We start from the raw sequence: 18,517 nt of genomic DNA, 5'->3' as shown, positions 1-18,517 counted from the left end.
TTTGAAGGCCACAATTCGGAACAATGAACTTTCTTTGAAATTACAAAGAATTCGGAATGTAGCTTTGGTCAAAAAGATTAAATACATAAATGTTAGTAAATGACTGTTATGTGCCTGGCCATATCGTAAACGATTAACAAATACTCTATTATGAAGTCAAGTTAGTTTACCCCCATTTTCAATGATTCACAAATTGCTTTATGATTTGATATAACAAATTTATTTGATTTTAGGGTCTATTGCGTTTCACCTTATGACACATACAAACGTAAGTATATGTGTAGCTGTATTTATGACTCTTATCAGAACGGCTGAGAAATCCATTTGGCTTTGTGTTTTCATCGCTGGCCGCAAGACAACGCACTTGAGAAATCACTTAACATAAGCGGTAATAGCCAACAAACAAGCTAGAAAGAAAGCCAAGGCAGAGTGGGAGCCAAACGAGAAGCTGATAAGGCATAGGTATATGTATGTATGTATGTATGTATGTATGAGTATATGTGTGATTACAGATGAGGTCAACATAATAGAAATGCTTTAGGAAGTTAAAGAAAAAACTTAAAAAAAAATATTTATCTAACTAAATTTTCGATAATTTTCATAAAAAATTAAGAAATCATTAAAATGATTTTATATCTGGCAAACTTTGGTTTATAAAACAAATAAAATAATTAAAAAAATATAAATAATATATATATTTTTCAAATTAAAAAAATATTTTTAATTTTCGCAAATTTCGAAACTATTATTTTGACCTCCTCTGTATCCGGTTTCGTATGCGAGTATGCACTGCACAGAGGCAACAAAGTTGTGAAGAAATTTGGGTCTTGCTCTAGTTTTCACAACCAAAGTTCAATGATCGATTGCAAAGCCAAAAAAAGCTACTTGTGTGTGTGTGTGTGTGCGAGAGAGTGAGCCCCTCGTTCGAGCGAGAGGGTTGGAGATCGGCAGAAAGAGAAGGCAACACTCTCTTCTTTTTTGCGCTGTATATTTTGCAGAACTCACGCGTCACATGTAGAAACGTCTGCGGCAGCTTTCTGCTTTCTTTTTATCGTGCAACTTTTGCGATGTTGTTAAGTATCCGAAAGAAATTCGTCATATAATAAAATTTTATAATTTTTGTTAAACGCGTGTGTTTGATTGTGTTGTATATATATGTGTGTGTGTGTACATTCAACTTGATTTCATTTATGAGTTTGTTTTCATAATTTACTCAGAGTTGTCGTTGATAAACAATTTCTGACTGTATTATTATTGTTATTATTTTCTTCGTTTTGGTTAACGAAATTAGAATAATGAAAGCAAAGACTCGTACACATACGAATTTTCGGAGCCCCAAGAATGGAAAGTCAATGCACGAAGTCGGCAGCGCTGCAGCTGAGCCAGCAACAACAACAATTGTAGAGCTTTCTTTTTTCTCTCTCTCTCTCTCTCTCTCGTAATGAAATTATTAGAATTTCACATAATGCCATGTTGTTGGTTGCCCCCTGTCAAAGCATTTCTAATTGGGAGGGGGAAAAAGCCTTTCGGCCGGGCTTAGCTTTTGTCAACCTGTCGATGTCGAGTTATAGAAACTTAACCTTTTTTCCTCAGCAATTAGTGCATTGCGGAGAAATGTGGAGAATCTTCTGGCATGGCGCGGCTTCGTTTGGCCAAGAAAGTTAATCGTGGGCGAGAAAGTCAAGCTCCAATGGAGGTGAGACATCGCGGGATCAAAGACCTTTGATGGCCAGTTGGAAAACTTATAACGGGTAAACACCTCTTCGTTGGAAATTATTGTTTTTGATCGTCAATACTAGATATTAATTTTCTAAAAACTTCATTAAAAAACGCTTTGGCAATTCTTTGCACTGTTTTTAAAAGTAAATCTGGTGGTTTTGAGGAGGAAGTTAAAAGAAAGTCTAAGAATGTTAATTAAGAACGATATAAACTCTTAGCCAGCAAACATATTTCTGTTACATAAATCCGACCGAACACTTTCCAGTCCCAAAAACAAACTAAGAACACTAATCTCCAAAATCCCTGAGAATCTCTACAACGGTTAACTGTTCTTACCCTCCTAATCTCAGACTTAATACATAACCGAACATTTATCCCAAATTACAAACCGTAAAAGTTAACCCAAAAAACAGCAGGCCCCAAAAAACTGCCGACGAGCAATTATGTAATGCCACCTACCCAAAATTTTCAGGCTGCGAAGAAACCCCAAAAAAAAGACAGTGAAAATGGTGCACAAAGCGCAGACGCTGATAAACGCAACAAGGGAAAGGAGGACAAGAAGTGGGGGGAACCAGAAGAATGCTCGAAAGAACGCTAACTAAACAAGTTTTCGGAATTGGGTAAACGACATTATTAGAGGCACAAACGAGTGTGTTACAATATTAGGCCACAGAACCGTTAGGCCCAAAGAAAAAAAAAACAGATTGAGAACTACCAAAAAAGTCAAGAACCAAAAAAAAAAAACAAACAGAGCCACGAAACACTAAAAAAAAACAAAAATACGGTAAGAGCTAACAGCCAGCATTCGAAAGATTCGTTCTCTTTCTGGCCCCCATTGTCTTATGTAATCAATTACAAGAGGAACGATAACGAAGAAAGCACGGAGCACGGAGTTCTTACTTTCTCCAAAGAAGTGGGCCAACAGCGGGCAGCGACGCGGGCTGAGGCAGCGACAGCGACAGCGCGATTAACCAACCGAATGGAAAAGAAGGGAACCAAGACTGTCATGTAATTATGAAACTTTCACGCAAGACCCACTAACACTCGGACACGTTTACCAATACAGAGCGAGAAGTGCTGTTCTCGATGCAACTTCTTTTGGGGTTCGATGCACTCGGAGAAATTATATACTAACTTGAGGGGTTTCGTTTTGTATGATCACACCTTTAAAGGAACTAAGTCAAGAACGATAAGATTGATTATTTTTTTTGGGAATTTCCTAAAATTGTTCTTTTCTTACCATCGTTAATAAAGATCTTTTTACAAAGAAATCTTCATTCCACTATCAGCTGATCTCAACTTAAAATAAGAATCTAATAATAATACTATACGAATTAATAATTATGGATTTTAAAAACTCGTTTAAGAAAGATCCAAATTAAATTAGTTTCTGAAATCCATCTAACATCCGGTTTGTTTCTGAAAATATTAATTTTTCTTACTGTGTGTTTCTTTTTTTTGTTCGTTTCCAGTTTAGAATTGGGTCAAATAACGGATTTGGTAGTCGCTCTCTTGCTGTTACTCTCTTTGTTTTGGGGCTGGGGCAAGATCGGCATAAGAACGTAACAAGCTGCGTCATCGCTTACTCCACTTCCCCTTCTGCCAACTACCTCCCACCAACCGACAACTCCCCCTTGTCACACTGCCTCCACATCTTCAAACTTCGCTCGCAACACACAAACCGAATTTCAAATTGAGAGCACCACAAACCGGTTACAACATGAAGTCTCTCTCTCTCTCTTTTGGATGAGAGGAAGCCACCGTGTGTGATCCGCTCAGTTTCTTAGCTTTGCTCAAGTTGATCCGATCACCTAGTGGCCGGCTTTCATGCAGGTTCGTCTCGAACATGCTGCACCGCTCTTTTCGCTGCTTTGTTCTACATTTCTTCCAACTCCAGATGGGTGAAAACTTCAGAGATTACACGGAGAAAAAATAAGATGAAGAAGAATCTTGAGAAAGAAATTAGTTTTTCTTAAGATAAACCAATAAATAAACTTACAATATTACCTATTGTTGATCAACTTTAAAATTAATTATAAAAGTTTATAAATAAATCGTAAAATTAATAGTAAAAATTGAGATTCTTAACCAAAAGCCCTAAAATTTTGTCTTACATTTCTCATACATATATTAATATATTATTTTTATCAGTGCGTACCGCATTGGCTATCTTGTTGTTAACCCGGCTTTAACACCGGTTTAGAACGTTCACTCACGAACCGCCGCCGCGGCCCATTAAAGACGGGCGAATGAACGAACGAGCGCAGCGCCAAGCGAGCCACATAAAAATCTTTTACTATTTTTATTTTATTGTTCAAGAAGAGAAAGTGTTACGCCAATTGATTGTTTAATTAATTTTCTTTCTGTCGCTTCTTCTTGCCAGCTGGCGAGCTTCTTCTTCTTCTTCTGCCAGAAGTAGCAACCTCGCTCAGTGGCCCATGCTCATATTCAAGTCCATGTCCAGAGACAATGTCAATGACCATGGGCCAAGGCAAATGCCAGCGAAAAATATCGACAAGGTGGGAAAATCACACATGCCAAAACGAAGGAACTAATACACTTGGAAAGGGGTGTTGATAAGAGAGTAAAGCAAAATCAATACAAAAATTGAAGTAGTATTAGTAGTTAATTCTAAGTATGTATAGAAATAATAGTAATATAAACTAAGTAATTAAGTAATAAGGAATGTAAAATAGAAATATAAATTCTAAGTTGAACTTATTAAAAGCCTTTCCCCCAGTCTAGGTAAGCATATATTTCCTGCTGTTCTAATTAATCCAACTACTTAAATTTTAGTTAATTACACATACCCTCGCGTCAGAGTATGAGCTTAAATCAACAACAAATATGAGCTGGCCATTGCCGGAGTAAAAGTTTTGCACAATGCGCTTCATTTGTTGGCCATTTGACGACTTCTTTAGCCGCTGCTGCTGCTTTTGCTGCTTTCATATACTATACGTAAGCTTTCTTGCCGCTCTTCGTTCATTCTTTAGCCAAAGCATTTGCAATTGTGACGGCTTTGTCTAGTTTGGCTAATGTGTCAACTGTACCGGCGGACGCTGTCGAACCCAATGAATTATGCATTCGGGCAAGTTACAACTTTCCAAATTGCTTTCCTCTGGCCATGTAGTTGTAGTTGTTGTCGTCAGTACCGCTGGCGTTGCCATTGTTGTTGCCAAATAGAAAACTCTAACCGCTTATTTGCACTTAGACTTTCGCGCGATCTTCAATTAAGATAAATGCTTTGCTTGCCCTGGTTGCAAATTGCCGGAAAACTACGTGGGATATTATGGCCATCCGTAAATCCATTTTGACAACTATCTATATTGGTAATAACTTTTTGAAAATAACTCTGACTTAATAGATATCCTTTAAGGGAATGATGTGAGTATCCAGAATGTATTTTAAAATGGGGCTTAAACTGTTTATTTTACACCTTGACATACTTAGCCAAGTGTATACTAACTGAAAGAATACAAAATGTAGGGAAACTGCTTAAAATTCCTTTAAAAATACCCGAAAAACTCTTACCTCTGATATTATATTATTAAATGAAACTTGAGGAAGATCCTGTTACAACTCCACCAAAAATCATCACTAATAAGCCCAATTAAATACAATAAATCATGCCCTGCGTATACGTAATTCGTGTTATGGCAAAGTAAATAAAGCATACGCCCCATGGGTTATATAAAAGTGACACTGTAAATTACAATTATATAATGCAACAGCGATAAAAGCCCACACAAAGAAGAAAACCAGAACGGCAAAGCCGACGGACAAAGAAGAGAACGATCGTTTTGCCAACAAAGAGATGAAGGATGAAACCCGAAGGGGGGAAGAGGTGTTGAAGGAATAAAGGGAATGCAGAGGGCGATGTCGAAGACCCAACCCAATAAAAGACGTCGCAAGTCCCAATCCCGATCCGATGCCAGCGGATGTTGCGATTATTACGAAATAAACGAGGAACCAGAATGAATAAGAATGAAAACGAAATGACAGCGACCGAGAGGCATATACTATATATATATATGTACATATATATAGAGAGGATCGTGGCAGATACAGATACAGATACATTCACATCCAGTAGGCAGTATATTCGTATTATCCCTTTTATAGCAGAAAATCAGAAAATGCCAACGGCGCAGCTCGGCACAAGAAATTCTTAAGAAATGCTAAATTTAGAGCGCCAACAGCAGCCCCCAAGCCTCCCTCCACCCCCCTTTGAAGTAGGTTGATTGGTCATATCTCTCTCTTATATTTTCTGTTTTTTGTGTAGACCTGGTAGACTAGTATGTACACATATATATTCCACATTCCCCCGGACTCACAGTTAAGCAATTTGCGCAGTTGCAGACAGGAACATAAAACTCTGACGAAAGAAACTTGAACTTTGTGTGCAACAATGGTTGAACTTTTATCGCAATCCTAACTCCCAAGTCTCTCTTATCGTGCTTTCTTTGTCTCTTCGCTTACATTTCATCATTTAGTGTTCAAAATTTAACGATTATGCAAAAAGTTCTTCCGAGAATATTCACTCATTCGTTTAATTGGCCATTTTACTTATTTTTTTGCTGACTAATGGGAAATGCATGTGATGTCATTCCGCTAAAAAAGATCTTTTACGATGGCGGGAAAAATGGGGAAATCGAGAATGAGGAAAACGGAAATCGCTTTTATGGCAAGTTTTTGCTGTCTTTTGCCGAAGATTGCAAATCGTTAGGTGAATTTTTTATGAATCTTATTAGCCAATTTGCATATGGGAAGTAAGTAAGATGTTCCCATGGATGTCTTTATATGATTTTCATTTATATAGAAAATCTAAAATATATAATTTATATCTGCTGTATTTTTAGTTCTGAAAATTCCACCCACAATTAATCAAGAATTTTAAGCTTTATATTTAATTATATAAATATAATTACACGGTGATTCTTTCGAATGTTTCCTCAGAAACCTGATTTAAGCTTACGTAATTTAATATGACGTAAATCACGGTTACTAATTAGCAAGATTCAATTTTATATAGTATTTAAATGAAATGTTAAACTGTATTGCTAATTAAAAAGTTTTTAGTAGTGGATTAAGTTATTTTTAGTTATTCTTAAAAACTATAACTATCATGATATAGTATATATCTTTAATTACTAACTAAATTCATAATGGATATATGTGGTATCACAAGTATTTAATCCTCACTTAAGGCTGTTTACCACAAAGACTCACTAGAAAGAGAAGACAGATATGAGAAAAAGAGATGTAAACAGAAGGACAGTCACTGGCATGTGTATACATATCAATTTAATTGTAAGTATGCATAAATATATCAACAGTATTACTATCGTTATACATTATGGGCCTACAAATACACCAGCACGTATATTACATTACCCTGCATATTTTACATAGACCAAGAAGAAAGAACACGAAGAGCTGACAAGGGGGAAAAATGCGACTACCCCACGATGCCAGCTGCGCATTTTTTTATAATGCACACAGACTGGGTGCTGTGCTAATTTATACAACACAATAATGCGCGTATAATTTTTGTTTTTACTTTTCTGCCCCGCCGCCAAAAGTGATCTTATTGGAATACCCACACACCCAGGCGTGTTAAACAGTGGAGGTGAAAAAAATAATACTTAAAATAAAAAATGTTTTTAAAATGTTTTGCTACTTAATAAATTGAAAATTTAATCAAGTGTTTATTATCTATAAAAGTGGAAATTCGATTTTTTATTATTAATATTTTTATATTTTTACTTTCACGGGCTCTCAGGAATAATAAGATATGAAAATTCTAAATTAGAATATATAAAATATTATTATTTTACAACTGATTTTATTTTTGATTTGATTTGTTAAAACTTTAATATTTTCCTCTAATAAGATTTATATTTTTCAAAATTCTATAAGTTCGACCCCTAGTGTATATATAGGGGCTGCAGCCGAATGAGCGAGTGAGAGAAAGAGAAGCCAACGACTGATTTGTTCAGCCTTGAACTTCTCTGCGAGTGCATTAACTCTGCGGGCAGCGCAGTCGCAGTCGCAGCTCTGCCCTCTCTCGCAGAATGCTTGGTCTTCTCTCACTCGCACCCGTAGCCCCATCGCCAAAATGGCATACGCAATGTGTGACTGAGTGTGTGTATTTGTGTGGCCAGTGACCGAGGGATATGAAGAGTAGAGAGGGTTAGTTGGGACGGGGGTTTAGCGTTCTGGGCTGCACATTCCGCGCCTCAGATCTCCGATCTTGCTCTTTATGTAATCTAGAATATTGTCTTGTCATACGCCTACAGTAAAACTATGCTACATTCGATTTGTCTTGATAATGATCAAAGAAATTTTCAAATTTTAATATTAATGTTAGGTAGGATGATGTTTTTACAAAGATACATGATTCATTAATTTTGATTTTTTATATTATTAACTCAGAGAAGTAGCCAAGAACTTCCAATTTTCAAATTTTGTCATGGTGATTTGTCTTAAGGAATATTGACTGTATTTATGTGTCTCTTCTGAGACCGCTTCCTCCGGTTGGAACTGGCAAACTGGCACCCCCATGAAGGATTGTATTACATAAGCGACAAGCGGCGGGCGATAAGTTTCGCTTTCGCATATGCACATGTGGGCGTGGTATATATGTATATGTATATGTATAGATATAATATATGCACTCGAGCACACACATACGAGTACACGCGATTATGAATACAAATACCAGCACAAACAGGCGGTGAGCACTCCTTTTGTCTGGCGAGTGAGTGTTTTGAACCTTCGAGGCACTGGCCTTGAACCTACCGATCGCAGTTTGTTTGCAAAACAGATACACAGATACCCAGACACACACACACAAAAGCAACCACACATTCGCACACTTTTGAGTATGGGGAGTTATAAAAACAACTTCAATTCAGTATTTTTTTCGTCGCTAAGCGTTCTTTGTTTTTGTTCTTGCAATTGTTGGTTCTGCCATTCACATTTATAAACACACACACACACATTAGCATTGGCATTGGACTTTTGCGTTGGTATGCGTATTTGCCTGACCCCACACAACATTGTGCTCACACACACGCTTACATTCGATTTTGTCCTTGAGATCGTTTCTTGCCGTTGGCGCTTTATGGCCATCTCTTTCGCGCCCCTGTTACAGCACCAGCCTCCCCATCCCAGTTCCACTCCCACTTCCATCAACCTGCCAAACAACTGTTTTCCATAAGAGGTTTTTTTTCGAGATATTTTTCGTTCTTAAGTAACTGAAATTTTCGAATTCAGGTTTACTTTTCAGTGAGGCCAAGCCCCTTGTTCCAAATTAAGGAGTTTAAATGGTGTTATCAATCGATCGTTTATGGAGTATCAACATATGAAAAAGAAAAAATTTTAATAATAATAATATTTTATTGTTTATTTCCATCTTTTTATTTTTTGGATGACTGTGGTTTTCTGATATTTAACATTGCGCCAGAGGTTTGGTGCACCCTTATCGCCGATGCCCACCAGTTGGTGTTGGTTCCCGCCTCCGTACTCCGTTTTCCCGGAGCTTGGACTCCCTGGGTCTGTTGCCGTACGGCGATTACGAATGCATTCGGCTTATCACGTCCGATAAGTGCCACCAATTTGTACATAAATATGTATGTGAACACCCTTGTATAGGGGTGCTGCGCAGTGCAGCCGTCAGCTGTGGCCTTTGTCTCAATATTTATCGACTCATTCTGCTCAAATATACAAATGTAGACGGGCTCTTAGTGGAAATATACAAATGTATATCTCTAGATGGGTTTTCGGGGAGAACTGACCGATAAGCGGAAAAATAAGATTTCATTTCACAACAAAAACGAATTTGGGTTCAAGGATGGTCAAAAGAAGAAAGCAAATACACATTGCATCATGTTGATTCTGCTTGTGATTGCAAATGTGTTTATTTTACCCTCTAATTGACGTTAATTAAGTAATCTATGAATAATCGTTTATGAGTCATATACATTGAGTAATATTCATCACCTTAAATTGGCCATAGAAAAAGCAAGCAGTTCTAATGCCCATAATTCTCTATTAATCGTGAAATAATTCTAGGTTAAAAGTGTAAACTTATAAAAACTGAAAAATTATATAAGATTTAGAATTCAGATTTATTTCTATTTGGATATTAGTTGCTAAGTTTTATTTCACATCTCAAGGTTTAAATATATAAGAAATAGTTTAAATTAAAAAAGAAAAATATTTTCCAAATATCTGCAAACTATCTTTCCTTTTACATGTTCTTTTTTCCAATTAAAATGACTCATATAAGTATATAAATTTCTTTACATTAACTCTATATGCAGGAAGGATAAAGTAAATAAAGTTTTTCATTGGCGATAATTTAAGCTCATTTACTTGCATCATCCACAAGAAGATTATTGAAATTTATGCATTCAGTAACTGACAAAAAATATATCGAAAAATGTCTTAAATTACAAACAACTTAATTTGCCAGATGATTTTCAGCATTTTTCCTTGGCACTAAAAAGTGAGTCAGCAGTCAAAGAATCTCAAAACCGGAAATTCATAGGTGTAAATTGATTACTAAGCCTAAACTCGCTTATTACAAGTGATTACAAAGATTTCTTTCTATTAAGAATTTAAATATAAAATCTTTGTTCGTTATGTAACTAAGATAAGAAAATCCTAAGTTTTAAAAGAGATCTTATTTACTAGTATGTTTTCCCTGTAGAATCTACACCCAGTGAAATGTCATTCTGGTTTAAAAAAAGAGGGGGATTGCATAAAAACGGAAAAACGATTCTGATACCCCCACACTGATATGTGATATGTACTTGTAGTTGAACACTTGCACTTGTTGTCTGTCAGTCAGTCTATCGTTCTCTCTCTCTCATGCCTTTTTTAGCCCCCTTGCTCACTCTCAGTTCCTGTCTGCCATTCTTGTAAATGTGTGCGTGTAAATATCCGTTAAAAGTTGTTCTTGTTCGTTTTGTTTTTACACTTTTAGGGAGTTTTTATATTCAATTTTTAAAAATAATGATCTTGATTGGAAAACTATTTAAAATTATTGATATATAAGATGTTTTATGTCTCAAAACATTAGAAAACAAGGTCTTAGAAATATGCGGTTCAAAACTATTCAATTTCCATAAAAACTTTTTCAGAACTTCTTTTTGACAAAGTTACATATATGAAAAACTGAAGGGTATTTAAAACTTCGGTGGCCAACAAAGGTGTGCAAATATAATTGTACCATGTTACGTACATATAGAAATACCGATTATATGGATACTCTTTATAGAGATATGTGTATATGTAAGTTTACGGTAAAACAAAGGAAACAACTTTTCTGTAGCGAAAATGCGAATGTGCAATGTGACCGCCAACGCAACTTCGTTGTTGTAATTGCAATTATTGTGCTTGTTTCCCTTGTTGTTTTTATTGTTGCTCCTGTTGTTAATATTATTAGTTTTTTCTGTTTTTGCTGTAAATTCCAAGTGCAATGACTTCCGCGTTTCAAAATCGCGCGCAATTCGCACGAATTCCCGCCATGCAATGCGTTCTAATCACAATCTCTATCTCTTTCTCCCGACGGGACGCACCTGTATTTAGTTTGTGTGTTTTTTTATTACTGTTTGCCTGGGGATTCGCTTTTATCTGAAGCACCGCGTAAACTTTAAGGTTTATGAATGAAGCACAGACAAGGTAAAGAAAAAGACAACAAAAACTACAAAACAATCGAGTGCCTATCAAAAGGCATCGTGATCACGCTCCTGATCGTGAAAATCGCGAAAGAAAGAGAGAGAGAGAGCGGCCCAAAATTCACCAAGTTGCTTGGAGTTACCTGTACTTTTGGGGTATATTTGTGTGTTTGAAATCAATATAACGATCATTATAGAATAATAGAATAATTTAAAACAAATTATGACAAAGATGAGAAAAGTCATAAGTAAGATTTTTAGGTATTAGATCAAAACATATAATATTTAGATATGAAAATAAAACTAATTTAGTGACTAAAACTTGTAAAATGTTTGGAAATGTTTATATTTTGTGATAAGCGCATTTTTTGCTTAGATAAAGCTTATTATGTCATTGTTATGACTAAGTTAAAAAGTGTTGAAACTAAATGTAACAATTTCTTTGTAGATTAACTATGATTCAAGCTATGGACGATAAAAAAGTTAAGTTTTCATAATTATTAACTAACAAAAATTTTATAAATATTTTACAAATGAGAATGTGAAATATGGAAAATACCACAAAAAAATATAAACCCTTTTAAAAAGTTTGAAATTACAGGGTATTACAGTAGGTATCCCCAACACTTACCAATCTCCGTTGGTCGAATTTTTTGGCTTTTTGTTTTGATCGTGTCGTTTTAATGTGTTTTCGTATTTGTTCCGGCGACTGTTGTTGTTTATTGGGTTATTTCGTATATCTCGATATGTATATAATGTGTGCTGGTTATTTGCGTCTCTTGAATTTTGCACCCAAACATAGCGACTTATGTGAGCAATTGCATATTTCAATTTCGTTAATTGCGCCACAAATTACAAAAGAAATGGTTAAAATACGAAAGGCGCGGCTGTTGGTCGTTATGAAATTCTCGATCTTTTGCGTTTTTGTTTTTGTTTTGGTTGTTTATTTTTTGTTTTTTGGCCACCAAAACACAAATTTCACTTTTCGCCGATAAAAGAATCTTCGAGCAGCATTTGTTGTTGACGTGGGCGTGTTTTCTTGTTGTTTTTGTTGCCTATTGTTGTTGTTGCCACAGAGCCAAGCGAATCGAAACTGAATTTGTTGTTGGCCTGCAATTGACCGGCTCAGTCAGCGCAGAAGTCATCGTAGCAGTCGCAGTTGGCGGTGACGCCGACAGAGCGTCAGGAAAACGTTCTGAGAGAGAGGAGAACAAAGATCAAAGAGCGAAAATAAATCGCTTTAAAATAAATATTTGAAATAACAACTTAAAAAAAATTTTTTATGTATTTTAATTAAAATAATTTTGTTTATATTATATATATATATATAATGAAATCGTATAAATATAACTATCTTATAATGAAAATAAGTCGAAATTCTTCTAAAAACCATACAAATTCATCTCATAAAGTTGTAAAACTAGTTATTTAAATTTTAAAATGCTGCTAAATGGAGTGATGAAAAATGCAGCAGTAATTGCATTCGCATTTTCAAAGTCTCAGTCAACGGCGAACGAACAAGTTCAATGCTAAGTGGCCATCGAGCGTGCTTGTACATATGTTGCAACATGCTTGCGTTCGAACGTGTTGCTGTTGGCTGCGCTCGTTTGCTCGCTCGACCCAGTTTCGTTCTTTTTCTTTTGACCCGTTCGACTTCATTTTATGCTGCTTATGTTCCCCATCTTACCGTTGTTTAGTGTTCGTGTTCTTTAACGGGGCCCGCTTTCTCTTTTTATTTTGGCCAAGTCAATTGATATGCTGCGCTATGTTTTGAAGTTTAGACCTGGCGCCCCCGCCCCGCCCCTTGCCGTCAATCAATCCCCATTTCACCCGGCGATCGGTTGTCAAGTTCTCGATTCCGTGATCTTTCTGCCATTTGGATGGCTTTTGGCCCGAAATCGAATGCCAATGCATGAGCGGCTTTCTGGTCGAGAGATCACCGTTCCAAGATGCGACATGAGTCAACGGCTGACTGTTTCTAAAAACAAGCCAGCTTATTGAGTTTGGGGATGTTGATACAGTAGTCCTTCGAGAAAAAGGATTATATTTTACAAAAACAAAATTAGTTGTTAAGCTGTTTGAGCATTTACAGTTCATAATAAAACTTAGCTTCAAGGTCAATCTTTACAAATATATAAATTACCAAAAACTATAAAACTATAAAGTCTATATATGCTTAGAAGGATGATATAAGAAAATGCATAAAAACCCTTTTCTGCAATGTAAGACTGTAAGGCCTACATGCCTAGACGCCTGTACGCATTCGCTTAAGAATACATAGCAATTTCCCCTCAACATCCTCCTTAGCCGCTTATCGCTCGTCCTTTATGGCGAAGTTAAACTTTTCAAGGTTAAGTCTTTGGCTGGCGTCGCCGGCGAGCAATGACATTTGGGCATGGATGGGCAGAACGAGCACAAGGGGGTAGGGATAAGGATAGGGAAGAGGAAAGGGAACAGGGGCAGGGACCTGGGACCAGAAGCAACATCCAATTCCACGTCCACATCATCGCCATCGAACACCCTCTCGCACACACACATGCGCATTTACGCACACAAACGGAACGAGCAGTTCGTTCACTTGCCTGGAACTCTTCCTCCTTGCTCTTTAGTTCGACCTCCTCCAGATTCTACCCTCTATCCTCTTGGTTCCGTCTACCAGCTACCATCTACATATACCACGTACCGTCTGCCGTCTGCCGCAATTCCTGCGCGACCAACCGTGGCACAGTGGGTCTCAGTTGATAGTTTATAAATTAATTAATATATAAAACTATTTACTTGTAGATTTATATAATAATAAATAGTTTAAGCACGTATTATAAGCCTCAATTTTATAATCAATTTACATTATTAATGCTGTCACTTAAGTACTTAATTATATTTATTAGTTAAGCCTTAACAGGCCGCCCAGCAGTAATAACAACGTGTTTTTCAAGACGTATAATTAATATTAGTACAAATGCCGTTTAGTATCATTATAAAGATAGAATGTTGTTAACACATTTAGTTTTAAATATGGATTTTATTCATAAATAATATTATATTACATTTTATGTAATCATGCCAATTTTCTTCAGTTAATTAGTCATTGTTATACAAGAAAAATCGTTATCCATATTGGCAATACCAATTTAATTAAATCTCGATTAATGACCACTGTGCCTGTGACACCCTTTTAATATCTGCTAACCCAGCTCTCCCCCCGATAATTGTCTGCCCGTCTGGATGTTATTGCTCACGTTCTCATTCTCTCAGGTGCACGCTACGCTTCACTGGTGCAGTCTTTTCGCCCTTTTGTGCACTCTACATTTCAGTCAGATGGATAAAAAGTCGGAATATTTGCAGTTAACACTGAGAAAAACTAACTTAATTCTTATAATTATTTTTTAAATAGGTTTTTGACAACGAATTTATTTCTGATTTTTGGTAAATTACATTCAAAAGTTGTTATTTTTCCAATTTATATAAAAATACCTTTAGAAATCGAACAAACTTTCATAAAAAATATATATTTAATAGATCAACCTTCTTATTACCAAATATATATAGTAGCTGGCAGCAGGAGCCTGACAATTTCATTAGCCTCAGCCGAGCTTACATAAGGCTGAAACAGGAGCGGCAGGAAGAAGATGTCTCAGCCTTGATGGCGATGACTTTTACTGTCGTTCGAGGTCCATGTATATGTTGGTATATATATATATAAAGATATATGTATCTGTGTGTGGGCGTCGTCTGGCGTGGATTTGTTCGGTGAAAGGGAAAGGTTATTAGACTCGCCCCGTGCAGAATTTTAAGTGGTGGGGGCCCAGACATTGGCTGCTCCTTATTGTTATAATAACCTTTCGGTTTTCTGTTTTCACTGTCGACGGAAGTGGGCGGCGTCGGTGGCAGAGTCAGCGTCAGCAGGTGCCGTTGGGCGGGGCAGTGCAATGACAGCGGCCGACGTCGGTCCTTGGTCCTCGTCGGATTCATCGTCCGAGTCCTCCGGTCGAGGGCATTACGAAAGGCCTCCCTCACTCTTATTCGCCGCCGTTCGACGAACTCTCGGCCCAGTCACAGGCTCATTTTTTGCCAGGATTTCTTGCTTTTTCGGGATATTTCGGCCGTTGACACGTCGTCCATGCGGGCCGTCGGCACATGGCGGCCTCAGTTTAATGCACTCGAGGAGGTCACAGGACATCGGCCAAACACGAGCTCTCGGTCAAAGTCACATGGCCACTTGACCTCAGACCGTTAATCGCAGATAAATTACAATAAGTCGCAGATACGTAAGAATTAATGTGATAGATGAAAATAGAATTTTGGAGGAGGCTTTGTAGGACCTTTACTAATTCAAGGGGAATGAGGTGGCTAAGGACTTGGGGCAGTCAAGAGTCAAAAGGTTTTTTGGGGTCAATTGAGAGGCGGCTGATGAAATAGGTGAATGTGTTTGAGTAATTGTAATGTAATTTATAACATTACTATTCTTGTCTTTATAAAATTGGTATAAAAAATCTAAAGTAATAAGATATTCTTAGAAAATCAATCCCAAAATTAGTTGAATGTGTAAAAATTTATACTTTGTTCTATTATATAGTTATTAAAATCACATATTGAAGTGTACTTCATATTTGAACACCATAGAACTTTCTTAATACTACAATGACTCATTCTAATAAAGTCCAGAATTCGGGCAAAGGCTTGATAAACAATATCAAGATAAGAAGTTACCACATAGAAAGCCATTATCGCACAAGATCAACTGCAAAAAGAAGTGACTAATCAAATCAGTTATCGAGTTGTTGAAGGTCAGTTATCAGTGATTGTAAGCAAAAATATAATTTTCCTGTGCCAAAATCGTTTTATCTTATGATAAAATGATAAGAAAAACCAATAAAAATATAGCTTTTATTGGTGTCATTAAAAAATTAAATGACTCATCATTGGAGTAGTAAAAATCTGGTTAATAAATTGCCTATTAAATGTTTAAAATTTTAGTGGGTCAATTACCGGATGGTAGATATCGCTTTTCGTTTAAGAATTTTCCTTTTCATGTCTGTCAGCTGCAATCGGTGAACGCTTATTAACATTTTCCGCCAAAAAGTTTCTCCATCCTACTCAAGTTTCCCTCGGCGAGATGCAAAAATATTTCGCGAGAAGAGAAAATGCTAAGGAAAATTCGCGAAAGATTTTATGAGGTCAAAACTCATTACAAGTTGTGCGGTGCGGCAGGGGGATGCTGTTGCATGGCTTGCGCTGTACTATACCACAAGTACAGTACACATACACGTTAGCCCCAATTCGGCGAGTGGGAAAAAGAAAAGCTACAGCAAACGGCCCATGACAGTTGCAGTTGCAACTTTCTAATGCGGCAACAGCAACAGCACTGCAAACGGATGTGGATCGCGGCGACTCCAAGTGCAACCATGGTACTAGCAACGTGGCAGCAGCCACAACAGCAGCAGCATTATGTGTGCCATGATGCACTGCAGCAGTGCAACATCTAAGCCAGAAAGCAAGAAAATCGAATTTCTCCAACACACTGCTTTCCACTGCAAATTACTTAACTATTTTCCCAGTTTTCGCTTTGTCGTGCAATTTGCGAACAGTTGTTGCATGTTGTTGCATATTAGCGGCTGCAACATGGGGCGGCAGTGAAAAGTTGGTCATGACAATCAAATGGCCAACACTGCGTTGCATTCAAGGGGAGCGGAGGGAGACTGTCGTTGGTTTCTGCGGGGGGTTTTTACCTGGTTTTTTCTCTACATTCACGAGTATATTGGTATTTGTGTCCACTGATGCATTCCGCCTGCTGCAGAACTGCAATTTAGGTGAGTCTAGGGTCCCAGTGCAAACCCCTTCCTAACCTTTGCAGTCCTCCATTTTGCACGACTTGCAGGAAGGGAGTGAGAGCCGATACCGAGACCAAGAAGTCCACTTAGTCACAGGAATGACTAACCACCGACTTGGTCGCCTTTCTACCCTAAATTCCCAGAGTGAGTCAGAGCGGTCCTTACCGCAAAACCTGGGTTCTTAACGTTCTTAGCTTGGGCAAAGCCATCGGTCATTATTGAGTGATCTTCAAGGGGGAAATAAGACTGGTTTTCTAACTTGCAGAACATTCCCATTGTTAATTATTAATAATTATTTAATTTAATTAATTATTATTATTTTTTATATATACTAATGCACTGAAAAAAGACCTATCATAACATCTATATCGAGTTAATTTACTTTACTTAAAGCAAAGTTCCCTGTAAGAAACATAATTAACAAATTAACTTACAAAATAAAAGGTTTAAAAAATGTTATCAATCGGATAGAACTTTAAAGTCTGACATATTCAATAAATTTATCTTTCATAGCTTTAACTTATCACAAAAATACTAAAAAAATATGTTAAAATCTTGGCCTTAGAAAGAGCTTTTTAAAATGCTTTTAAATCTTTAAAATTGTCAGCCATAAAAAATAGTTGGCTTTTATTTTAAAAGGCTATCAAAGAAAGGAATGAATTAGAACATTTTTAGAACTAGTACTTGTTACCAACATAGTTATAAAACCAATAATTAAACCAACAAACCAGCGCTTACTAATGAAAACAAGCTATCAAATTCTAAGAAATCCTATCAACTCCAAGCCGCCCCGGCTGAAAATCCTGACAAATCCCCTTAAGCTAGCTAGCTAACTAGCTGGTGAAGATAATAAGCTGAATAGCATTTGGACAAGTTTTATAGTTGGATACTTAAAAAAAGTGCACCTCTTCTTCTGGGATTAAGACTTTCCTTGAGCCGAGACCCGAATACCGTTAGACCCCTTAATTAGAAACCAGTTAACTGTCGCAGCGCAGCACTTAACTGATCTATTAACGTTTTTCTTTCTACCCATTTCTATTTATTTATTTAGTTGCCTATTTTGTTTTTTTTGTACGATTGTGGGCTGGGTGATTGGGAATGAGATTCAGATTCATAGATCGAGATCGCGGTGCCCCAGTGATCTAATAAACGGCGCATTGTCATTCGCTCCGCTTGGCAACTTCGTTTGTCACTCAATGCTTAGAGCACCGAAAAACTGGGGCACATTCATTAATTTATCGCATGCAAAACAATCCGCACAAATATATATATATATATATA

Source organism: Drosophila eugracilis, unplaced genomic scaffold (genome assembly GCF_018153835.1).
Source record: "Drosophila eugracilis isolate 14026-0451.02 unplaced genomic scaffold, ASM1815383v1 contig_1197, whole genome shotgun sequence".
Lineage (NCBI taxonomy): Eukaryota > Metazoa > Arthropoda > Insecta > Diptera > Drosophilidae > Drosophila > Drosophila eugracilis.
Note: the sequence above shows the minus strand (reverse complement) of the source record.